Source organism: Phoxinus phoxinus (genome assembly GCF_949152265.1).
Source record: "Phoxinus phoxinus genome assembly, chromosome: 7".
In the NCBI taxonomy this organism is placed as follows: Eukaryota; Metazoa; Chordata; class Actinopteri; order Cypriniformes; family Leuciscidae; genus Phoxinus; species Phoxinus phoxinus.
In genome coordinates, this window is record NC_136882.1 from 4,923,451 (window position 1) to 4,950,766 (window position 27,316).

The following is a 27,316-nucleotide window of genomic DNA, read 5'->3' on the forward strand; positions in this document are numbered from 1 at the left end:
AATACAACCCCTTTAGGCTCCGCTTTGCGTCGGGTCCTGATCAACCTGTCGGTGTTGTATTCGCTATAACAACTGCCTATATATATATATAAAAAACTTTACAGGATTTACAATGTTGATGACCGTTGAAACGCGTCATCACTGTCTTTGAATAAGGTCCATTACAAATGTTGTCTCTCTTTCTAACACAAATTTCTATCATTGAGGTTATCTTTTGAGATAACACGTTTTTCTTGTGTCTTGGGGAGTGGATGCATTTGCAACATGACTTATTTCTGCAATCAGGAATGAGTTAAAGAGATTCACACATGATCAGTTAGCCCCTCTTCCTTCCTGGAAGAAAGCAGCCATATATGACCAATCCTTCTGCAAAAAAAAAAAAAATATTTCAAGTTAAAAAGTAATTATTTTATGATCAGATTTTATTTTCATAGTCTTAACTGTTTGCGTGAAGCATTGTAAAGTCATATAATTTTAAGCAGTGTTTTCCTATCTTCTAAAATGCATAGCTAGCATGTGCCAAAGCTGTCGTGTCAAGCTGACAGAGCAGGTTTTATGTTTTACTGTCTTCCCTTATCACAACATTGATGTTGTCAGGGATATTTAGTTATGTTTGTTCTTAGTTTCACTTTCATGGACTTTTAGTTCGTATTCATTGGTTCCTGTCTTCCTTTGTTCAGCTCCCACTGCTCGTTTGTCTCCATGGTTACTAATATGATTTGTCATTTTGTTCAGCTGTGTTCTGCTTGTTTTTGTCTGTATAAGTTCATGTGTTTACTATGGGTTGAATATAGTATCAAAATGATTAACACGTGCAAGCACAATTATCCATGAACTTGATACATGTTGCAGAAAAGTTTTATCCATGCCTTTCAACTTGCGTGTGCAAAATTCTAAATTGAATGAATGTGTAGCAATTTGTACAAATAGAGACATTTTTGTGAATACAAATGTTTTCTTTTCTATTAGTGTATCATAATTTGCGCATGCAACAAAGCAGATGTGCATGTGTGGATCAGATGACACGCATGCATTCAAATGAATCAAATGAGATCGACTCAGAAACGAGTCAATGAATCATTGACTCGTTTCTGAGTCGATCTCATTTGATTCATTTGGATTTTGAGACTTTCTTTTCGATGTTTTTAAGCATTTCACAACCCACACACAAACAACTACACATGAATAGGTTTGGTGCTGATTATTAATGTGTGCACAACTATCTATTTACTATTCTATCTATTTGACAAATTCACAAATGTGCGTTGCTACATTTAAACTAATTCTAAACTACAATTCAACTTGTGTGTGCAAAATCCAGAATCACATGAATGTGCAGCATTTTGTACAAATAGAGACATAGTTGTTAATACAAAACCTCAATTTTGTATTAATGTAGGTCAGAATTTGCTCATGCAACAAGTAAGATGTGCATTTGTGGATGAGGTGACGTGTGCATTCATTGACTCGTTTCTGAGTCGATGCTATTTGATTCATTTGGATTTTGAGACTTTCATTTAGCTGGTTTCGCCTGGCATGATCCACACACAGCTGTCTGAGAAAACCTGCTACCACTAGATGGCAGTATTCTGCTAAAACAGACATCGGCAGTGTAATCACGCGTTCTTCCCCATTTAGTACGCTTAATGTGAGTGATATTGAAGCACCAAATTTAGTACACAGTATAGGCCTACCATATTAATAAAGCATAGCCTACTTTATAGAGGCAAACAGATTAAATCAGATTGTGAACAACACCCATAGAAAACCATTATAAAACGCTTAACGTGCAATAGCGCGTTGCATGTTCAATAAGGTGTATCGGCTACTGAGTTATAATATCACCGTCTTACTGCATTGACGTTAAGCTTTTTCGTAATAATAGGCTCTATGGGAGGAAAACTATAGGGGAGACCAGGGACAGTTGTAACAGGGGACGGTTGTAACACCTTGAAATCCTCCCATCAGAAACAACCTGATGACACTCACTGTGCTCATGCTTAGTTAGTTTCCCTCCATTCTTGCCAAAAAGGGAGCCACATTTGAAACTTCATGACGGAGTTATCTACAAAAGGTTGTTTTTGAGTAAAAAAAATACTTTTCTTTCTGATGTACTTTTTTGGATACTGTTATAAGATCAAATTCAAACAAGTATTCAAACAAGAATTCAAACAAGTATTATTTAGAATCACTGTTTTGTAAGCTAAAAATAAAAATACTAAACTATAAAATGAAACTAACAAGTGTCAAACTTGCAGCTAGCTCACATGAGATGAAAACATGGTTGGTGTTACTGGGACGGTTGTTTCAGCAGCCATATCACCCTGTAGCCCAAGACTGGTTGCTCACTGATGCTAAGCAGGGCTGAGTCTGGTTAGTACCTGGATGGGAGACTTCTGGGAAATCCAGGTTGCTGCTGGAAGAGGTGTTAGTGAGGCCAGCAGGGGGCGCTCACCCTGTGGTCTGTGTGGGTCCTAACGCCCCAGTGTAGTGACGGGGACACTATACTGTCAAAGAGCACCGTCCTTCGGATGAGACGTTAGACCGAGGTCCTGACTCTCTGTGGTCATTAAAAATCCCAGGATGTCTTTCGAAAGAGTAGGGGTGTAACCCCGGCGTCCTGGCCAAATTTGCCCCTTGGCCTCTGTCCATCATGGCCTCCTAATCCTCCTCCTATATATACTGATTGGCTTCATCACTGTGTCCTCTCCACCAGTAAGCTGGTGTGTGGTGGGCGTTCTGGCGCAATATGGCTGCCGTCGCATCATCCAAGTGGAGCTACACATTGGTGGTGGATGAGGAGATTCCCCCCTTCTGTGTAAAGCGCTTTGAGTGTCCAGAAAAGCGCTATATAAATGTAATGAATTATTGCATTATAATTTGACGGCTGCACCTCTTTTTTTGTCATGTAGTATGAAAAAAAGGTAATCATTACTTAAAAACATGAAATTAATAGTCACAATAACATGATTGATAAATAATATTTTCCATTTTGCGTATATGATTGATTCATTATGTATATTTTAGACATGTTACAACCGTCCCTGACGTGTGTTACAACCGTCCCTGTACACTGGGACGGTCGTAACAGTGGAGAGACTGTATTAAAATCAATTTTGCAACCTGTACATATTTCATAAAACCACTTAAATACATTGTTTCAGCAGTTGACAGATTGAAGTTTATAATATAATAAATTGGTATTCCAGTATAAATGGTTTTTGATGTATTGCTTAAAATTGCTAAAAGTGTTACAACTGTCCCTGCGACAACGTGAAACGTTGCGCGTTCATATAGGCTCTTGTCTGTATATGAACGCAACGTTTCACGTTAATGGCATTTTCCTTCCTGAGCCCGTTAAAAAAAAGTTACATTTTGCGGTTGCGGAATATTATAGGATTATAATCCACAATTACAATCCTCCACAAACGGCAACAAAAACAAACTGGGGCAACCCGCACCACGAAACATAACAAACAGTGTTCCAGCCAATCACCGACCAGCAAGATTTGGGGGTGGGGTTTGGGGGGTTAGTGTGCGTACACATGAAGGGGTGTGTGGAGGAGAGAGAAGCATGAAGAGGGAAGTTAGAATTATATTCTCTTAAAGTTTGATATGGCCGCCACACGACCAAAGAGACGACGTTCCGATGAACAAACTGCAGGATAAGGAACACGCGAAGTCCCGAATTTACTTTGGAAAAGCCTTCGAAAGGTGGCGGGAACTCCGTTTTTCTAAATGGATGTTCGTGTTCGCCTAACCAACACAAGGATATAATTAGCTAGATCCATGCAGTCCGTACTAATAGTCAATACCATATACTCACTTAAAAAAGTTGGGTTAAAAACGACCCAACAGCTAACCCAATGGTGGGTTGATATAGCACCGACCTAATGTTGGGTTATTTTAACCCAATAAATTAGGTAACTAGTTTTACCCAATAAATTGGGTTACAAAAAAACTAATTTGTTGGGTTATTTGGCAAAAATTATGCTTTAACCAACCTAATTTTATTATTTTATTATTATACTATTATTGCCATGTAAATAAATAACTCACAACTTCAGTATATTGACAATGCTTTATTTACATTCAATGGCATTACATTCAAAGGCATTACATTCAAAAGTTATTATTGCAATTGTTTTAATTTATTTCCTAAAGGTAAGAAATTGTTTCAATAAATAAAAAAGGTGACAGTGTGTTGAGGGAACACCTCCAGGCACAGAATATTAATGTTAAAATTAATTAATTAAGAATTATGTTTTAAGTTCTAAGAAAAATATGGAGCACAAAAACAAATGAACAGTTGTAAACATTACAAGTTGTAAACATTTTCATTAAGTTATTGTTGCAATTGCTTTACTTTACTTCCTTAAGGTAAGAAATTATTTCAATAAATAAAAAAAGTAATGGAATTATAAACTGCCTCATAAGGCGACATTGTGTTGAGGGAACACATCCAGGCACAGAATATTAATGCTAAAATGAATAACTTTGTCTTGCTCTACCGCTCCTCCCATGAAATCGAACTCGACATGAAAGTACAGAGCTGTTGTGCAGGGTTTTCTCACCAGAAGAAATGTTAGTCTGAACAGGAAGATCCAAGGCTCTCCTCTCGGTCTTGCGATATAAAAGGATTCGTTGAGATGCATGTCCCCACATTTCAAAAAGGTTATCTTTGGCATGTGGGTATAAAATGCCAAAGTCCTGAGCAATCTAAAAATTAATAAAGAAAAAGAAAAGTTAAAATCACACCAACACCTCATTATGTGCAGTAACAAAGAAACTGTGGACATTTGTTTTTCAATATGAAAAATCAAGCTTGGTGAATCAAATCATTTTAAATTAAAAAATGTGTATATAAAACCAACACCAATAAGCAGAAATGAAGTTGCATATGTATGCGTGTGCACCTGCATTTGTGTTTGTGTGGGTGTTAGGTCTCACAAATGATGCCCTAAATGTTAGGGCGCTGTTCACAAATGCACTGTTGCACCTGCGTGTGTGTTCGTGTGTATGAGCAAGCATGTTTGTTCCAAAATGCTTTTGTGACTCAAAGCTTTCCTTTCTGTGTGAACAGAAATGTTCTGATTTATTCTGGATTTATTTTTTAAAAACTGAAAAACTAAAAAAAACTCGGTAATAAATGTAATAAATAAATGTAAGTTAGTAGGGACATGGTGAGAAAATTATGACAAAACACAGGAATTTTCTCTGTAAATCGTTTGTGAATTTACATTTGAGCTTTTTTTTTTTACGCTGTCCAGGAGCCATGTGCCACTGAAAAGTGCTGAGGGTAATATTTAAGATGCAGTTTGACCAATGTTTGCGTTATGTACATGACCAACCGACAGACCAATGGTGGCGTGCGAGAAGGCAATGCAAAAAGGCACATAATGAATGCCATCCCGGTCGGACGCATTTTTTTTAGGTCCAAAAAGAGGACATGTCCAGGGAAAAGAGGACGTATGATCACCCTAGTTTAACACTTTGTAGTATTTTAAATTCACATTAGTTGGGATAGCCCAAGTAGACATTTGCGCTACAATGTAGGCCTTTATATAACACAGCATAACGTTACCTTCTTCCTGTAAGTGACTGCGACACTGGATGGACCAGGCTTCCGCTGGGTCTTGAAGCCGAGCGCGTCGGTCAAATATCTGAAAATATGAATAACTTCCCACAAAGTATTGGAAAGAAATGGAAGCGTCAGCGTAAGTTCTACCAGAAAGACTCTATTGCCACGTCACTAATTGGTAATTTCACGTCACCAATCACAGTTGAACATCAAATATAAAAGATTGACCTTACCTTCCCCTTTCGTTGCTGTAGGTGTCGTAGAAAAGTTTTCCCCCATCCTCCCCACCACCACCAGGTAGGCTCCTGTCCAACCGTCAGGGGGTATAGGCTCCGCCCAGCCCAGACCATCAGGCAGGACCTACCGGTTAACTCGCAGACCCAGACGGAGGACGGAGCCCACGCCAATGAACTGAGACGGAGCTTGTCGAGCGTCTACTTTATTCCGTCTGTAATCTTTCACAAAATAAATCTATTTCATTCAATAATTCTCCTGAGTCTCTTTGGTAGAACATAGAAAGTGAGGAAGAGTATCACAACCGAGTATTAAGAAATACCATCTGTGCCGTTAGTCGCAGATAGCGGACAAAAAGCAGTCGACAGGGGAGATATAACCAGAAATAATAGGCTAAACAGAAAAGAAAAAAACCGGCAATAATACTATGTAAGAGCTTAAAGTCACTTTATAACGAAAAAAAATAACATGTATACAATATGCATATAGTTATACTGTATAGTGTAATATTAACTCACCCGTGCCGTGTATCTTCTATCACACTTGCAGTGGTCAACCGTTGAAATTAGAATTTTAACCCAACGGGCTGCGTTGTTATAGAAACAACCCAATAGATGTTCAGAATAACCCAACAGAACGACCCAATATTTTTAACCCAGCTATTGGGTATGCAAAAATAACCCACCGTTTTTTAGAGTGTATGTTTCTAGCATCTAGTGATCGATCTCTATTGTAAAATATCAAGCAAACTCACAGTAGGGCGACAGCTTGTGTGAAGGATTGTATTCACCCACTGTTTGTTATGAATTTGAATGTTCATTTATAGGCTATTGACAACTTTGACTAAATTTGTTTATGACGGAGCCGTTGTTTATGCTCACTGGGAAACGAAGGGAGGGGGAGGAGACGGGATGAGGAGGAGGGAGGGTCTAGCTAGCCTCCGTTTTGTTTGACAATACTTTGAATGTCAACAAGAAGTGACGTCACCCAGCATCGCTTAGAGAACCTTTAACTGGCTACTCTCTTCTGTCTCAGACGACGGGTGCAATTCACAACCTCACCACTAGATGCCGCTAAAAATGACACACCGCACATTTAATCACACAGTTACAACATTCACTTCCACACAGTTCAGTAAGCTTTCACTGAAGTATTATTAAATTGCAGTGTGTTGATTTAGATTTTGTTTTAATTGTAGTTAACCTGTGAATAAATAACTAAAGTAAATAATTTGAAAATAATTCACCAAAACCTGGTTGTACCTTGTCTTTTACTCTTTTTCTTTTTATGCAGCCAATTTAACTTAGTGAAGACCCTGTGCACAAGTAAAATAAATACATTTGAAGATAATGTTAGAGAATGATTTTATTACATTTTAATGAATGTTGAAAACATCCCCTATTATGGGGTCAGTTGCAATATTTGACTTTGTCTATTCAAGTATAAATTGTACATATATTATCATGTACACATGATGTGGGTGTATTTGTATTTTTTTGATTGAAATTTTGGCTTTCCAATACAAACAGTCTCTGAGAAACTCAAGGAAATGCAAAAAGTGTTGCAACTGTCCCCATTCTCCCCCTACAAAATATGACTCCATATAACAGTTCCAAAAGGAAAATACAAGTTTCAATTAAGTCCAGAGTGAACTATGCAATTAACATAAATTTATCAGTGGATCAATTTATCAATGTTATTACATTTCTTCTTCTTTAGATGTTACTCTTGGATGAAACGGGAACCTGTTGATTTAATCTTTCAGCGCTCAACATTGGCAAATTCAGTGCGAGTGAACCAATCATCTCTCCCTCATTACTGCTAGTTACAGCACAAAAACATGGATGAACGTCGGAAAGTCGCGGAAAGACGTAAAGAAAACAGGTAAACAATGTTACTTTGTAAGTCTTAATGTTGTTATTTCGTATCTTCATTTGTGAGATTAAGTCAGTCAAAACAGTTTTGAGGTTAATTGATATAAATTTGTCTCTGGAAACTGGTGATCTGTGAGCAGGGTGGTCCGGGTCTGTGTACCTTCGGATCATTTGTTTTCTCGTTTTTTTTTCTTCTAAACGGAAAAACTAAGAAACTGTTAATTTATCACATATTCGACACTTCTCATGAACATAAATAAACAAATATTGTGTATTTTTTTCCATATTTTTGTTTTCATCACACTTGTTCTAATCCGCCAAATGGAAACACAATAAAACCAAAATGAATAAACAGCTTGGATATTCGTTCTCTACATAGGCAGGAATAAAAAGCCCCTTTCCGCTGATTGGTCAACTAAAGATAAAGCTGTCAACAGTTCTTACTCAGCTCCACGCAACAGAATAAATGATATATACTGTAGATCATAGAACGTTCCCTTTTCAACCGCTGGAACTGACAATCAAACAGCGCAAGTGTTCTGGACTCTCGTTACAATATCGAGATCACTGCATTCATGCGCTCAACATGTCTGTGATCGGCTACAATGCTCATCATCCACTGCAACCGAGCGGACGAGCCCCCATTTGTTGCGGCTTGCGAGCCGGCCGTGACAAATGGGGGCTCGTCCGCTCGTTTGCTTACTTTTGCAAATTCCTGTTATTTGTCAACATGATTTGGAAGCGTTTTTGTTGCGTTCGGTTACTTTGTAATGAACTTGGCACGTTCATTAACTGAACGTAAAACAGGAAGAATGTTGTTTGGTTAACGCTATTGTTTGGCATGTCTAATTCGTCGTTTTTCAGGGTGCTTCTAAAATGTTTGACACGGCGGGAAACTTGCGTTTAATGGCAAAATTTAATGAACGAGATCCGGATACATTTTTTACCTTGTTTGAACGGATTGCGGAAGCGAGAGGTTGGCCCAACAAGGAACGTACACTACTTTTACAGTGCGTGCTTACTGGCAGGGCTCAGGAAGCCGATTCTTCTCTTCCCCTCTCAGATTGTAACGATTATGACATCGTAAAAGCAGCAGTTTTGAAATCGTACGAGTTAGTACCAGAAGCGTACAGACAAAAATGTAGAACATTGTTAATGTTGCTCATGTTGAGTTTGCTAGAGAGCTCAGGACTGCATTTAATCGCTGGTGTATGGCATCTGACGAAACCACATTTGAGGAGTTGACTGACTTAATCGTGCTGGAACAGTTTAAGAATTCTGTCCCCTCTCGTATTGTAACATATATAAATTAGCAGAAAGCGGACACAGCTGCTAAAGCTGCCGAGTTAGCTGATGACTATGTGTTAGGGCTGTCAGTTAAACGCGTTATTAACGGCGTTAACGCAAACCCATTTTAACGGCGTCAATTTTTTTATCGCGAGATTAACGCCTAGCAAACTTTGTAGTTTTTTTCACATGCTTTTGCAACAACTAGTAACGTTGTTAAAACTACAACACCACAGCGGATCTAGCTAGACCAGAAACAAAACAAAAGGGACGCCGCACACACTTGTTTGGGCTTGCGATGCGAACCGGCCAAGGAGTGAACGAGAAGCGCAGCGCCGAGCCGCGTCTAGGACAACTCGTATCGCACATCGGACGCGCGCTTTCTCAGTTTATGGCCAGCAATAAAAACGCCGAATGGCGCCGCCGGTGTGTGTACACTCATAGAGAATAATGCGTTCAAATTTAAATACGAGGCGCTGCGCTTCTCGTCCGGTGTGCGACCCGCTTTAACGTTACGTTTTGAGAGGATGAATGATGAGCGCGAGACGACGAAATGGATGCCAATAAGATTCTAAATGTAAAGTTTACTTTTAAAAAGTTGCCAAATGGTTCTATTGACAAGACAAGTGATCTGTGTGTTGTGTCGTTGTGAACTGAGCTGTCATCGCGGCACGTCCAATCTGAAATACCACTCGATGGTCAAGCACACACACCGCTGATGCGTTTCTACGCCCACTCGTCAATAGCCTATCAGTAACGTTACCTCGTCAGTATTTCTTTCACCCTTTTATTGATGGACAGAGTTACATTGTGTGAGAGATCATTTGCTCCAATTGAGAATGTTAGTGTGAAATTGAACACAGTATATGCCAATGTTGTTTTCAATAATAAAAAAAAACATTTGCACAAAGCAAGCCGATCCACTTTTCCATGTTGATAAGAGCATTAAAATGAGAAAAAATAATGGAACAAAAAGAAATCAAGAGACATTTAGAATAGATAAAAATGTGCGATTAATCGCGAGTTAACTATGACATTAATGTGATTAATCGCGATTAAATATTTTAATCGTTTGACAGCCCTAGTTAACACACAAGAGTTTTGAGTAAAATTCGGAAAAGGGATGCATTTTTCGAAGATAAAGGAGATCGTATGTCCATAAATTCGTCTCTTATCTGTAATTACTGCCATGGTAGAGGGCATTGGAAAAGTGAGTGCCCTGTGCTTAAAGCCAAGAGTAAAGGCGGAAAGGCTCTTCGCATCAAACCAGCTGCTCATGTGGCACCCGTGTTAACTCCTGTTAATTCATTGTGTGAAGGATTTCCTAAGGCAGGTGACCTTTTAGAAAATGGTGATTATGCGCCTTTTATCACCTATGGACATGTGTCCAGTAACAATTCCAGTAACAATATTAAGAGATACAGGAGCTTCGGAATCTTTTATATTGGAGGATGTGTTGCCATTTTCATTTTTTAGTGACACTGGTACTAGTGTTCTTGTTAGAGGAATTGGGTTGGATGTGGTGTCTGTTCCTTTACACAGAGTAACATTGTCATCTGAGCTTGTGAGTGGTGAAGTGGTGATTGGAGTGCGTCCATCATTGCCCGTGGATGGGGTGGATATAATCATGGGGAATAATTTGGCAGGGGATAGGGTGTGGCCTGATACCTTTTCACCTCCTGTGGTTTTATCTGTTCCTCTTCCAGGTCCTGACGAGAGTCACAAGAACTATCCGGAAGTGTTTACTGCATGTGCGGTAACTCGTTCCATGACCTCTGCTCAGCCCAGGGTGACCTCTGATTCTGCTGTAGTCAAACCTTTCTCTTTGCCTGATGACTTTTCTGTTTCTCCTTCTGAGTTGCTCCAGGAGCAGCAACTTGATTCTTTTCTCCATCAATTGTTTGAGAGTGTGATGTCTTCTAATGAAATTAGAAATGTTGCTCATGGTTATTTTTTGCAGGATGGAATGTTGGTGAGAAAATGGATTCCTCATGGTAGGGATTTTGCTGGGGATCCTATCATGCAGGTGGTCGTTCCAGAGAAGTATCGCTCACTGGTATTACAGATTTCCCATGATAAACTTGCAGGTCATTTAGGGGTAAAAAAGACCTATCACAGAATCCTTCGTACATTTTTTTGGCCAAAATTGAAGAAGGATGTGTCACAGTATATCAAGACCTGTCATACTTGTCAACTAACAGGCAAACCAAATCAGAAGATCAAACCTGCCCCATTGTTTCCTATTCCTGCTGTCAGTCCGCCATTTGAGCACCTGATTGTTGATTGTGTAGGCCCGCTGCCTAGGTCAAAGTCAGGTAGCATTTATTTACTCACTGTGATGTGTTCCTCTACTCGGTACCCTGCAGCATATCCTCTCCGTACGATCACTGCCAGATCAGTGGTGAAAGCCTTGACTCAGTTAATTTCCATTTTTGGCATTCCGAAGATTGTGCTTAAGTGATCAAGGTTCTAATTTCACTTCTCATTTATTTTCTCAGGTCTTGAAACTGCTGCACATTAAGCACAATAAAGCTAGTGCTTGTCATGCTCAAAGCCAGGGGGACGCTGAAGTCATTACTGCGTTCTTATTGTACAGAGATGGAAGGTGATTGGGAAGAAGGATTGCCGTGGTTGATGTTATCAGCACGTGAGGTATGTCAGGAAAGTACTGGGTTTAGTCCCAATGATTTGGTGTTTGGGCACACAATTCGGGGACCACTGGCTGTACTCAGAGACAAGTGGGTTGAAAGTACACCACCAAAAAACTTGATAAGTTATGTGAATGACTTTAGGCGTAGATTATATGAAGCAGGTAAGATGGCAAAAGAACAATTGCATTCTTCGCAAAAGCATATGAAGACAATTTTCGATCGACGAACTGAGGAACGTAAGTTCATGCCTGGCGATCAGGTGTTGGCTCTGTTACCTGTGGAGGGCTCACCATTTCAAGCTCAGTTTACAGGTCCGTATGTGGTAGAAAAACAAGTTACTTACTTAAATTATCTGATTGCCAGTCCAGAGAGAAGAAAGTCCACCCAGTTGTGTCATGTTAATTTGTTGAAGCCGTATTATTGCCGTTCTCACAAGATGTCAGACGATGAGGTAAAATCTGCATTAGTAGTTGAGAGAGTCTCGCTTATTCCTATGGGGGAGGGAATAGATGAGGGAGTTTCTTTTCCAGAGGATACAGTTCTGTTGGGACGTCTAAAAAATTCAGTGACTCTTAAAAATTTGTATAAAATGTTGGCCCATTTGCCTGATGATAAATGTGGTGATTTGATTGATATTGTTAATCATCATGTTTCCTTATTTGGTGATGTACCTTCGCGTACACATTGGTTGGAGCACGATATTGATGTCGGGGATTCGGAGCCCATTCGCCAGAATTTGTATCGGGTGCCCCCAAATAAACTCCTGCATCTTAAAGCTGAAGTCCGGTATAGGATTCTCCCAGTCACGTGACCCCTAGCCGCCTGTCAGCCATTTTGACGGAATACATCCGTCAGCTACTCAGTGGCAATGGGTCTATTATTAGGGATGTGTAATATATATTATTATTATACTTATAATATATTTATTAGTATAAATATTTTATAATTAGCCTAAGTACTTTGCACTACAGTATTGATATAATTGCGTGCGCAAAATATCTCAATATTGAACAGAATCTATTTTTTCCCCCACCACTAACGTTATCTATTATTAGCGCAGCGGCCGTCAGCTAACTCTTCACGTCATATCATCGCACTTATTAGCATCAGAAAAAGATACAAGAGGAAGATAAAGGAATTAGGAATCAAAGATTCATATGAAGCACCATAAGTTCTTTTTTACAGGCCTTAAATGTGTAGAAAAACTTCCTGACATTGAGTTCGGTGACATTTACAGCTAACGTTATTCACTTCCCATCACGCTAACGTTACACCGGAGCTTCATTAAAAGCATAGCAGGCTATCGGTATCATGAGTCCGGCTGTCAGCAACTATTTGATTTGGACACCAGCGGGGAAGGATTTTTTAATCATCACCGCAAGGTTGGTCAATGTATTTTAATCACCAAATTATAGTAACGTTACCTGTAATAATTTTTAAACTGAGTTTACAAGGAAAAACACAAAATAAAATCACCTGTTTATACTCAGGTTTCTTGTATATAAACAATACCGGATGCGCACGCATCCAAGAGGCAAGACCGCTATATGTTATGCCGAGTTCTGTAAAAGAACATTGTAATTAACGTAGATTTCGCATTGTTTGTAAATTCTTGTTGACTCAATAATAAACTGCAATTTCAGAGTTGAATCTGTTTGCTTGTGTTTCATTTGCATATTAATATAACATTATGTAAAAAGTTAGTTAGTTGACTAGTATGAAATTGTCCAACTAAGTTTGCGAATCATAAAAACCTGACATACCCTATGCACTTAGGTTAGTTTACAGCACAACAGCTCCACGTCATCTCTGCTTCTGCTAGATATAGCCGTAAAGACTGTTGCTTTCTGCCTCTTAGATGCGCGCGCATCTACGTGATGACGTTGCACAGAAACCCGTGTATTGCCACCAACCACTTGTTTCTCCGTTTTATTTCTTTTGGGATACGGTACAAAGATATTCCTTTTGTATGATCACGTATCTGATCGCATCCAACTGCACAGCATCGCTCGGGCATGATAGGAATATTTCGCGACGAGCTGTAGTATCACCAGCGGTTTAGCATTTTCTATTCCATCAAGATGGCTGCTCCAAATGGCGTGACGTCACGCGGGACGTCCCTATATGCTGGATCATGATATTGCTCGACCTTCATTTTCCAGTTGGGCATCTCCCTGCTTGCTTGTAAATAAATCAGATGGTACTTATCGGTTTTGCGCCGACTATCGTAAAATAAATAGAGTAACAAAACCAGACTCATTTCCACTGCCTCGTATTGAGGATTGTGTTGATCGGGTTGGGTCAGCGAAATTTGTAAGCAAGTTTGATCTGCTTAAAGGCTATTGGCAAGTCCCGTTGACCAAAAGAGCTCAAGAGATTTCCACTTTTATTACATCGGAGGGGTTATTCTCTTATAACGTTATGAGTTTTGGCCTCAGAAATGCGCCTGCAACCTTTCAGCGACTTATGAATAGGGTTGTTTCTGGGTTAGAGGGAGTGGCCATCTATCTGGACGATGTAGAAGTTTTTAGTGATTCATGGGAGCAGCACTTGAAGCATATTGCAGACCTGTTCTCTCGTTTTGAAGATGCTGGCCTGACCGTCAATCTGGCTAAATGCGAGTTTGCCAAGGCCACTGTGACTTACTTAGATAGTTGGACAAGGTTGTGTGCGAGCAGTTCGGGCCAAGGTTGAGGCCATTGATCGATTTCCTTCTCCTACTACTAAGAAGGAGTTAATGCGGTTTTTGGGGCTAGTAGGTTACTATCAGGGATTTTGCAGAAATTGTTCTACCGTGGTTGCCCCACTAACTGATCTGTTGAAAGCAAAAGCAGCTTTTGTTTGGACATCTGCCTGTCAGGACGCTTTTGAGGCAGCTAAATCATTGCTTACTTCCACTCCTGTGTTGGCAGCTCCTCGTTTTGATCGTGGTTTTCAGTTGTGCGTAGATGCTAGCAATGTGGGTGCTGGAGCAGTGTTGTTACAGGCTGATCAGGAAGGAATTTACCGTCTAGTTAGCTACTTCTCAAAAAAGTTTAATTCTTATCAGTTGAATTTATGCTGTGGTTGAAAAGGAGGCATTAGCTTTAATTTGGCCTTTGCATCACTTTGAAGTGTATGTGGAATCCGTGTCAGACCCATTGGTTGTGTATACGGACCACAACCCGCTCGTCTATTTACATTCTTTGCGGTGCCCAAACCAACGATTGACTCGTTGGTGTCTTCTCTTGCAATCATATGCACTTGACATCCGGCATATCAAGGGGACAGACAATGTGGTAGCTGACGCATTGTCTAGAGCTCCTTATTCATTTTAACTGATTGACTAACTATGTTTTGTTTTGCTCTACTTGTCTTTCTTAAATTGATTCCACAGGGCCCGTGGTTGCTGAGGATATTGGAGAGTATTACAGAGTGGTGGGTCTTTCCAGTTTTGGGAGTTATCGGGTGACGGGTTTCATGAATGTCCACTCTTTTTCTATGAGGGGGGGCGGGGTCATATTGTGTGGGTTTGGTTGTCTTTTTGTCTCTTGTATTGTAGGTTGGAGTTGGAGTGAGTGACGTCATGATGACTGATGGTTTACACCTGTGCTTGAGCTGATGCCGGCAGATTAAGGCCCCGTTTACACGATGGGAAAACGCAGATTTGATCGTCATTTACACGAAAACGCCGTTTTTATCCCAGAAAACGATTATTTCTAAAAACTCCGACCAAAGTGGAGATTTCTGAAAACACCGGTTATATGTTGTCGTGTCAACTGGGAGAAACGGGGTTTTAGGTTCTCTCTTGTCGATTCTGAGGATTCTGATTGGCTTGCATGGCTTTATCCTTCTCCCTACACTGCCGCCCATAGGTTTGGCATAGCTATGATGGCGCTCGACGGCGTATTTATGCGGGTTGTGTGCACGATGTTATTATTGAAAACGGAGGGGGGGAAATATTTGTTTCTCTAAATACCCGGCTATGTGTAAATGTGGCCTAAAGCAGCTCTCTTCAGTCGTGACGGGGCACTCTCGTGCCATTTTGTCGTCGTCTTAGGTATTGTTTTATTCCCGTTTTTGTCTAGTCTCTTACTTTATTACTTTTACTTTAATAAATGTTATTCCTTTTTGCATACCACTTAAACGTGTCATCTCCTTCTTTGTCGCGGCTTGCGAGCCAGTCGTGACAAATGCTATAATCAACACTTTTCACGATTAGGAAACCTTGAGAACGGTAATAGTAAAAGTGGGCTAAAAGTCTTTGAGAGAATTCCACATGTAATACTAGCTATTTCATATCCAAATATGTTAGCCAATCACAGCAGAGGGCGTTTACACTGAAGTCTCACACAGACACTCCCCTTCAATCAGAATTCAAATCAGAAGGCTAAAATCAGGGTATGAAAAATGTTATTTTATTTTTTCAATGTAAAAATCAAAATAACATTATAAGCGCATCCCAGGAAACATTAAAATAATAAAATAATGCAGTTCATGACCCCCTTAAATAAGAAATGTAATTTGGTTATATTACATGTTTACTTTTTTATTTAACCATTATCAAGAGTTACAGTGTAACACAATGTCAGTACCAGGATGAAAATTAATTAGAAATAAAGATAAAAGTAAAAAAATCTGAATTTTACCTTTGCTAAACAATATATCGGTCAACTGAATGATAGCACGTTTGAAAATAAAATTAATTCTCGATTAAAGAAGCTTAAGTTTAAGGCAAATAAAACCATGAAATGTATGTAGTGTCTGGAAAAAATGTCAAGATCTATTAACCTAACAACAGTCAGCTTCAGTTAGTATTTGCTTCTTGGAGAATTGGGCTTGCAGGCTGTCCATATGACACACCATGTACTATGTCCACAGAGCAAAAGAAGTTGAGCTTCTCCTCACAGTCTCTGTGTGTCCAGACACTTGTTTGCTTGTCCAGGGCTCCACAACGAAGGTTTCTGGCAGGACACTGGGGCGGTCCCGTCTGAGACCAGGCCGTAAAGTCAAGATCATCTCCATCGACCCAGAGCCACTCTCCTGCTAGAAAGCGTAAACCAGTCCACACATATCCAGTGTCAGCCTGTGTGATTTTCCCTAAAGCAGATTCCAACCTGTTCTCTGAGCTCAGACTCGCCAGATCCTTATAATGTTGTCTGCAGTATTCCAGAGCTCCTTCCCAGCTCTCTTTCTGCCGCACCAGAACAAACTCTGATATGTTCATACAGAAGAAGGCATATGTATTCATGCATTTAAAGTCATGCAGTTTCTTATGACCTTTGTGTAGAAAAGCGCATTCATCATTTTCAGGTTGTTTAGTATCCCAGCTAATTTGTGTTGCGTTTTCTCCTCCGGTCCACTTCCAGACTCCAGATATTTTGTAGAGACCAACCCAGGCATCAGAAGTTTGACCGACTGCATCTTCCAAAAATTGCTGCTCCTCGCTCTCAGTGGTGAAGGTAGACAGGTCATGAAAGTAAGTTCTGCAGTGATGTAGTGCAAAAACCCATGGCTTCTCCTCATTCACGAAGAAATGTTGTTTAATGAGGCCGGAGGAGAGTCCGTAGAGCTCCAGGATTAGCAGCACAGTGAGTGTCGTCTTCATCTTCATCCAGTGGAGAGGTTTGGTGATTTTTCAATGATTAGTTGAGGTAGAGGCCAGAATTGTGCACGATGGCACTGACTCTCTCTTACTTAAACTGACATACAGCCAATGACAAAAGAGTGTGAGGGTGTGACCAATCACAGCACACCTTTACAGTCAGAACAAACAAATCAGCTGCATTCAACCAATCAAATAAACCTCATAATATTTCTAAGAAAGAAACTGTGGGCAGGTAAAACTGGCATGGAACATATATGCATGTGCATGAGCTGAACAACATACAAATAAAGTAGACCGTAGTGTCCACCTGTAAACCCTTGGTATTTTTCCAACTCTTTTCAAAAGTGTTTGGGTAGATTCTCCCAGTCATACTCTGTTGCGGAAATGCAAACAGATCCAGTAAAGCATATCTTGAATAGCATCCAAACAACCTGAAAAGCATTTGCCTTTGGGCTGGGCCGTAGCTAATGAGGTGGAAGGTGTGAGCGATTGCAAGGTGCAGGCAGGATTCATGGAGGATCTAACATTATAAATTAAATTCGGTATACATCCCAATGAAAATTAGAAGACAATACTCTACAATGCACTGTCTTCTGACACATTTCTATCATGGGCAGGATAATATTTTGAGAAATTTGAGCTAACGTAGCTCTTCTGTGTGATCAGACCAGATGGGCTAACCTTAACTCCCAGCGTGCATCAATGAACCTTGACCCATGACCCTAGGGCCAGTACACTGGTTGTACTTCCTTCCACCACTTTTGGTAAGTAGCATCCACTGCATACCGGGAACACCCCACAAAACTTGGGGATGCTCTGACCCAGTCATCTAGCTATCACTATTTGGCCCTTGTCAGGGTCACTCAGATCTTTTTCGCTCTCCCATTTTTCCTGCTTCCAACACATGAAATTCAAGAACTGACTGTTCACTTAATGCCTAATATATTCCACATCTGGACAGGTGTCATTGTAATAACCTGATAATGTCCGGTTTTGTAAAAGTGAGCTTTGCAGACCCGGGAGAGAATACAATGCTGAATAAAGTCTTATTTTGTGTTATTTTTGGACCAAAAAGTATTTTCGATGCTTCAAAAACTTCTAACTAACCCACTGATGTCACATGGACTACTGTGATGATGTTTATATTACCTTTATGGACACGGACAGTATACTGTATACAGCTTCAATGGAGGGACAGAAATCTCTCGGACTAAATCTAAAATATCTTAAACTGTGTTCCGAAGATGAACGGAGGTCTTACGGGCTTAGAACGACATGAGGGTGAGTCATTAATGACATTATTTTCATTTTTGGGTGAACTAACCCTTTAATGTTAAAATTGACCGGAGTTCTCCTTTAACTTACTTGTTCATTTGCACATGTATCCATCTTTAGTTTTGCCTACTGTGCTGAACCTTTGCTATTATGTAGAACTTTGTGGAACTTAGATGTTCAAATAAATAAATTATTACTAATACTAATACTACTAAAATAATAACTGTATGCTTTAATATCCAACACCACTTGTTATACTCAAGATGGCTTTGTGGATGTCACACTGGAAATTCACAGTGAACGCAACATAATACAAACAAATAAAGAAATAGCCATCAATCAACATCCAAAATCATTCAAAACTTGTTCTATTGTCAGAGCGCAACTCACTTACATGAAGGGTCAGGCTGCTGGAAGTTCACTCAAACCATCAACACAAATGATCCCTCACATGCAAAAGACGCCGGCAGATATATAGGCTGTTCCGTTCCACAGATTGTTACCCTTTCTAAGTAAGTTTAATTATGCCCAGTTTACACATATTTTATTTTTGCGTTCCACAGCACTGCTTAAAGTTGACAAGAAATGGAAGTTGTGATAGTATTTTCTTCCCTATTGTGATATCCAAGTGAAACGGCTTCTTGTATGATAAATAAAATGTAGGCAGGACTAAATGCACCTTATAGTAGGTTGATAGATGAGAAACAGCCTCAGAGGTTGTGTTGATCGCATTTAACTTCTGTTGATCAACTATTCATTCTGAAATTGGGGAAATATTAATTATTTTATTTCACTTTGCATACATTTTGAAAGAAGTAGCTGTGTGCTTGAACTGGCACCTCCACAAGTTTGTGCCTAATGATCAAAATATCCAGTTGAGAATGTTCTAATAAAACATATTTTGAACTTTTTGTATTTCAAAGGATCAAATGAACATGGCTATATTATTAGAAAATCACCTAATAATATTACTGTCAATTATATAGACCACATTATAATTAATGGCAAATGGGGGAGGTCGTGGTGCCAATGTCAACAGTGACTGCTACCTACTTATTGTCCCCATCGAACTTAAACTGTGGAAAGCTGCCAAAGAGAAACAGCTCAGAAGACGTTTCAGATTATGAATATAACGTCTCGGTTATGTATGTAACCCTCGTTCCCTGCATAGGGAACGGAGAAGTTACGTCGTGACGACGAATGGGGTTGCGCTTAGAAAGCCTGTCAACTACGAGAATATAAAACGAGCCAATGGCAAGGAAATCCCATGGGCCTGCGGAATTTGCATAGCGTAACTCCGTCCCACCTCGTGGGTATATGAGGAAGTACGCTGGCAACATGCAGTTATGTTTTCTCGCTGAGGAGCTGAGACTGAACTCAGGTCGTTCCAGCGGTACAGCAGAAGAGGCAAGGAGATACGTCCTGACGACAAATGGGGTTCCCAGTCTAATCACGCCACCTCGGTTGTCTTCCAGTGCCCTGCGTAAGTCTGAGCTACCTGTCGTGAGACTAGCACGGACGAAGAAGTCCTACTTAACACAGGAATACTAAGGTACACTGGGTATATCACAGTGGAAATATGCAACACAATGCCTGCCCGAAGGGAGGACTTACAGAATACACATATGACCTGCGAGCAGGCTGCATATGGGAGAACACTGGGGTATCCAGCCCGCAGGGTGGAATCTTTCAACGGCAAGGTGGCTTGCCAAGGGAAAACACATGCTCAGAGAGGCTTACAGTGGAAATACACACTGGTCGCCCAAGGGGGGACACATGCACATGGAACACCTAGCCAATCACGAGGGCTGAGCAACCGAGCAGCACTCAGGTGACAGCATCATCAGTGTAGGAGGAACTCAGGGTCTTGGAAGGAAGAACTCACCTGAGTGAATATAGCGCACGTATCCAGTCCGTGGAGTGTAATAGCGCAGCAAGCGATGACACCGAGCGGGTCCTAATATCGGCCAGTGGAGGCGATTACATGAGTCAAGTCAAGTCACCTTTATTTATATAGCGCTTTTTACAATACAGATTGTATCAAGGCAGCTTCACAGTGATAACATAAAAATAATACAACAAAGTTTGTTTCTAGAAGAAAATTGTGTCATCGTCCACCTTAAGGCGGATCATTAATATTGTTGAATATTAAATGTCTCCAACTAAGCAAGCCAAAAGCCAAGGCGACAGTGGCAAAGAACCAAAACTCCATCAGTGACAGAATGGATAAAAAACCTTGGGAGAACCCAGGCTCAGTCAGTTTTCCTCCTGCCAACGAACGTATGAATATGATTCGGGCAGCATTACAAGTCAGATTGGATCAGAACATTTAGAGTATTTATTCATTTCCATCTAGTTGGAAGTCGAAGTCATCACGCCGGTGTGTAAAAGAGTTGTTGAGGATCAATGCCGATGACTCCCCTCACAGGGCTGATGAGGCTGGCACTTAAGGGATGCGTTGGGATGGGTCCAGGCGCAGGTCCACCATAGGGGAGAGACTAGTTGACACTTCAGGACTGCGTTGTCATCGTGTCCAGGTGCTGGTCCTTCATCAGATCTGGATACGGCCTGGATCCGGCGGACTGCGGTAAACCTCGGGATAAACAGAGAGACTAATATTAGCAATGGTGGCTGGTGTCTCTATTTTAGAATATCTAATAGAATCGCCAATAACTAGGGCACATTCAACAGGATTCTCAGTGGGTGTTTCACTGAGTGGGGAGAATCTATTTGTTATGGTAATCGGAACGGAAGAGCTGTGTTTTGTCCTTCGACTTCAGCGTCTCACCGTCACCCAGTTGTCCTGCTGCACTTCAGAACTGAGCCAGAACTGAACAATGTACAGTGTTCACTAAACTAGTCACATCCAAAGCAGTATCTAAAGGCCTTGCACTCTTACTATCCTCAATTAAAGTTTGGATGCGTGCATGTAGTTCTGAAATCTTCTCCGTCAGCCTGACTATCTCCCTGCATTTATCACATGTAAATGCTGTGCTGACAGAGAAGACTATACTATACATGTTACATGAAGTGCAAGTGACAATAAGACGAGAAGGTGACGTGACTCACCGTTTTTGTTGTCTGATCCTACTTACCACAGCTTTGATGGATTAGTAAAAGGCACAAGCAAAATAAATAAATAAATGAGCGCACGGATTGCACGCTAACAGGCTAGCGAATTACTAGCGTGTTGTGCAGGCAATGATTTAAATTGAAGCTACCGATGTCAGGTTAATATGTGATGTTGAGTAAGTTATATTTAGCAGTATAAACAACAGGGAATGATAGTAAATAATGATTCAAAACAGAAAGATATACGAAGCTACAGACGCAAACCAACGCAAACCAACTCAGCAAATCAGCAAGGCAGACAGGCGCAATTGAGCAGACAGGAGCCTGGCTCCTGAGGACACTCGCTCCACTCAGAGATAGTAGAATCGCGCAAATGTGTTGAATGTCGCCCAGCCTGCAGCTTTGCAGATGTCTGTTAGCGAGGCGCCATGCACTAGAGCCCAAGAGGAAGCCACACTCCTAGTGGAGTGGGCCTTCACACCAGGGGGGCATGTTCGACCTTGCTGCTGGTATGCCAAAGCAATGGCGTCCACTATCCAGTGAGACAACCTTCGCTTGGAGAAAATGAATATGAAAATGATAACTGCGTCGGGCTGAAACTAGCAAAAAAACACTTGCGTCGTGCCTGGCGGCGCATTGCGCTAGATGTATGATAGGGCCCTAAGAGCTTTTCATATGCAAGAGTGTGAGGTGGCGAGTCCTCAACATCTCCCGTCTCGATACTCACAATATCCAACTCCTCAGAGCCTGAGGGCGGAAGAATCTGCTGAGCATGCTTACATCATTGCCTCTTTAGCCCCACCCACAATTTTAAACGAATCATTTAGTAGTTAATACGATAGAGACGCACACACAGGATTACTCCAGCAACAAAATAATAGAGATACCTCTGATAATTACAAGATGTTTTGAAGTGCCAAGTTGTGGAAAATCTTGCATTGCCATCCTTGTGATCCTAACATTAAAGGGCACCTATTATGCCCCTTTTCACAAGATGTAAAATAAGTCTCTGATGTCCCCAGAGTGTGTATGTGAAGTTATTTTTTGGGGGGCTGAGAAAAACACACCGTTTTATTGTGTCTCCTTTAAAAGTTAATGAGATGCGGTTCCACGCACAGGGGGCGGAGCCTAACCAGCTCGCTTTCAGAGCCAGGACAATCTTATCTCACAGAAAGATGACAATATCAAAACAGAAACTCACAGTAACGGTGTTCGAGTCGGACAATAATTCCCACAGAGCTAGAGAATATATGGTGAATAGAGATAGAACAGGTATGTTTATTTAAATTACGTTTATAACTTATATGCCATCTGCTCCACTATTAATACAAGCCTGCTGTAACCTCGTCTGAATGATGACCAAAATATACTGATGAGTTCAATGAGTTCAAAAGCAGCGTTCTCTGCATGCTTTCTTCCGTATCTGATATTCCATGAAAGCTTTAGCGTAAGTTCTGCCGGGAAGACTCAATTGTTGCGTCATTTATTATCTTCTTATCTATCCAATCACGTTTTAATACTAGAAGTATAAAAGACCCGTACTTACACTTGTCTCCATCCACCCCACCACCACCAAGATGATTTCTTCCCTCCACCAACAAGATGGGTTCTAGATAGGCAGTTGTGCAATCCTCACAGCCCGTGGATCCTCCGACGGGGGCCGGGTCGGTGGGAGCCACCTTTAAGGTCAGTAAACATATATCTCTCGTGCCGCAGTTTCGAGAAGCAGAAGTTGACTCATAATTTAGCGTATTTGAGCATATTGCATCTACACTCCGTTGGTCTAAGGAAGTTTGGTCTCTGCTGTTACAGTGCAAACTATCGGGTAAAGCTCAGGATGTTTGTGCTGCGTTATCCTTAGAGGATAGCTTGAATTATGAGTTGGTGCCAGAAGCCTACAGGCAACGGTTTTGAAGCCATAAGAAAAATTCCAGCCAGACATTTGTTGAATTTGCGAGGGAGAAAGGGATTTTATTTGACAAGTGGCTTGAAAGATGCGAGAATTATTTATTTTAGAAGAATTTAAGAACTGTATACCTGAGCGTGTGTTTGTTTATTTAAATGAGCAGAAAGTGACTTCTTTGTCTCAAGCTTCTGTCCTGGCAGATTAATTTGCATTGACGCATTAAAAATGTATTTACTTTTTAGAAAAAAAAAATAATAATTCTGAGAGAGCGGTGCCTTTTCAAGTGAATTCGAGTAGTTTGTTACGACCGAAACCAGTTAACTTAAAGTTAAAAGAAGATCTATTATTTTTTTTATTGCCACAAACCTGGGCATTTAATTGCTGATTGTGTTGTGCTAAAACGAAAACAGTCGAGTTCTGCACCTAAGAGTACTGGATTTGTGGAACTGGTGGATTCTGTTAAAGTTGAGCGTAGTGATAAGCCGGATTCTAGCTATGCACCTTTTCTGATGGAAGGGTTAATTTCCGTTACTGGGAATTCTGTGGAACAGATAAGAGTTCAAATGCTGCGTGATACTGGGGCAATGCCGTCTTTTATTAGTGCAGGAGTACTGCCGTTTTCTGAACAGACTTTCTGTGGCAGTAATGTACTAGTGCAGGGTATAGAGATGGGTCTCATTAAAGTACCGTTGCATCAGGTTCACCTAGAATCAGAATTGTGTACAGGCTTTGTGAAAGTAGCCGTTCGTGAACGATTGCCTGTGAGTGGGGTAGAATTTATCCTTGGCAATGATTTAGCCAGTGCGAAAATCATGCCTTTGCTGGAAGTTTTTGATAATCCAGTTGCGTCAGATCAGCCTGATGAACTGTGGAGGTCTTATCCTGAAATTTTTCCAGTTTGTGTGGTTACTCGGGCTCAGGCTTGTAAACTAAATGTCGTTGATGATTTGGCTACATCTTTTATGGCACCTGTTTTATCTGATGAGAATAAAACTGTTGAAAAATCACTTGTTCCGAGTTCCTTGAGTATAAATTTGCGCATGACGCGCAAGATAATTATTTCTGCCCAAAAGGAGGATAAAAGCCTTCAAAAGTGTTTCATTGCTGTTGTTTCCTCTGAGAAAGCTCAAGAGAGAAAAGCTGCATAATATGTGGAAAACGATTTACTGATGCGTAAGTGGTGCCCTGATATTGCAGATGATTCTGAATGGAGTAATGTGTATCAGATTGTGATTCCTTCCTGTTACCGACAACAAGTTCTATCTTTGGCTCATGATCATGATTTGTCGGGACATCTAGGAATTAAGAACACTTATCACCCTTACGCTATCACCCTGAAAGCCAGGGGGTGCTGGAGCATTTCCACCAAACGCTGAAGGCAATGCTCAGAAAGTATTGCATGGATACGGATAAAGAGTGGGATGAGGGTGTACCGTTACTATTATTCGCGATCAGAGAAGCAGTTCAGGAAAGTCTTGGATTTAGTCCTGCTGAGTTAGTATTTGGACACACTGTTAGAGGACCTTTGAAAATGCTTAAGGAGAATCTCTTATCTTTTGAGTCTAGCCCTAAAGTGAATGTGTTAGACTATGTGAGTAAGTTCCGGGAACGATTGCATAAAGCTTGTTCTGTGGCAAGAGAGTCACTCGAAGTTGCACAGAAAAAAATGAAATGTCATTTTGATCGTAAATCTGTACAGTGTTCCTTTAACAAGGGCGATCAGGTGTTGGTGTTGCTGCCTATTGCGGGGTCTGCTTTATCAGCACTATTTTCTGGTCCATATGAGGTGGTAAGAAAACTCAGTAATACAGATTATGTAATAGGAACTCCCGATAGAAAGAGAAAGACTCGTGTGTGTCATGAGAATATGTTAAAGACATTTCACAACAGAGAAACTGTTCAGATGAATGTTTTACCTGCCGATTAAATTACTGTCCCTGTGTCATCTCCTGTCTTAGTAGCTTGTGCTGCTGTAGAGATTGCTGATTCGGAGGATGATGGAGTAATCTTACGTCACATTTATCAACTTAATGTGCTCGACTTACGAATTCTGCAGTATTAACTGACTTACCTGAACAACAAGGATTTGATATTATGCAGTTGATTAATGATTTCCCTGCTCTGTTTAATGATGTACCTACTCGCACTACAGTTTTAGAGCACGATATTAATGTGGGTGCTGCTGCTCCGATCAAGCAACATGCGTATCGCGTGAATGCAGCGAAAAGAGCTCTTATGCGGAATAGGTTGAGTATTTGTTGGAGCATAAACTTGCTCGATTCAGTTGTAGACCCTGGAGTTCCTCGTGCTTATTAGTGCTGAAGAGTGATGGTACTACTCATTTTTGTACTGACTTATCAAAAGATAAACGCAGTGACGGTGCCGGATTGTTTTCCATTGCCCCGCATGGAAGATTGTGTTGACAATCTTGGTTCAGCTCGTTACGTCAGTAAACTGGATTTGTTAAAAGGGTACTGGCAAGTCCCTCTTACGTCCCGTGCTTCCGATATTTCAGCATTCGTAACGCCTGATAGTTTCCTCCAGTATTCCATAATGGCTTTCGGCATGCGTAACGCACCGGCTACTTTTCAGCGACTAATTAACATTGTGCTGGCTCGAGTACCTAAGTGCAACGCGTATTTAGACGACCTAGTAGTTTTTTTCTACCGACTGGTCCGAGCAAGTATCTTTGTTGCGAACTGTGTTTGAGCGTCTTGAGGAAGCTTCGCTGCAGCAGACTGTGACTCTGCTTTTAAACTTGAGGTTGATGCGAGTGCCGTTGGGGCTGGAGCAGTGTTAATACAGGAAGGTAAAGATGGTATTGATCATCCTATCTGTTACTTCTCGCGTAAGTTCAACAAACATCAGCTAAACTACTCGACAATCGAGAAGGAGGCATTAGCACTACTGATGGCCCTTCAATATTTTGACGTGTACGTCAGATCGAGTAACATCCCAGTCACCGTGTTCACAGATCACAACCCTTTAGTTTTCTTATCACGGATGTATAATCAGAATCAACGTTTAATGTGCTGGTCTCTGATTGTACAGGGTTAAAATCTGATTATTAGACACAAGAAAGGCGTAGAAAATGTGATAGCGAACGCACTATCTAGTGTTGCTTACTGCGGCGTATGAGTGTAACTGTTGGAACAACTATATGTTCGAATTGTCCCATATAGTTGGTTCTTAAGGGTAGGAGTGTTACGTTCCCCACGTGTCTGTGTTTTTGTATTCATTAGGTACGTTCCACACGTGTTTGTTGTTGCCCTCGTTATCTCCTCTCTCTCTCTGGTATGCTCTCTATCTGCTCTTAGGTTGCCGTGATTGGCTGTCTCAGATGTCCATAATCATTAAGGCGGTTCTTCGACGTCCACACTGATGGCGCCCAGCTGTTTTAAAAGACAGTGCGGTTCATTCAAGATTGAGCGCGTGTTTGTTTAGTGTCTTGAGAGCTGTATGTTGTATTAATTTTCCTTATGTTTATTTATCAGTTAATTGCTTAGTCCTTTTTGTGTCTTGCACTACTGTTCGGAGTTTAATGGCTTACGCCTTTGGGAAAAGGTACAGGTCAGTATATCGCGATATACACTGTGTGCCTGTAGTATTTCTGAGTGTTAGACACACTAGGGAAGAAGTGTGCACCACTCTCTGTATTTTTGCTTTTCTTGGTTTAGGATTATTTGGGCGTCGGATGCGCCGAAGAACTCGGTTTAATTTTGACATTTTACTTTGGCAGATTAGGAGTAGATTTTGGGAATTATTTTGGTTATATTTGGTTCTTTACTATGACGCCACTTAGGAGTAGATTTAGGGAATTATTTTGGTTATATTTGGTTCTTTACTTTG

The 27,316-nt window shown here is 40.7% G+C and overlaps 1 protein-coding gene across 1 annotated transcript in view; it reads right to left on the minus strand.

Moving 5' to 3' along the window:
* Nucleotides 1-27,316, minus strand: part of ndufb3 (NADH:ubiquinone oxidoreductase subunit B3) — a 306,227-nt gene that overhangs the window by 242,284 nt on the left and 36,627 nt on the right. The window lies entirely within an intron of this gene.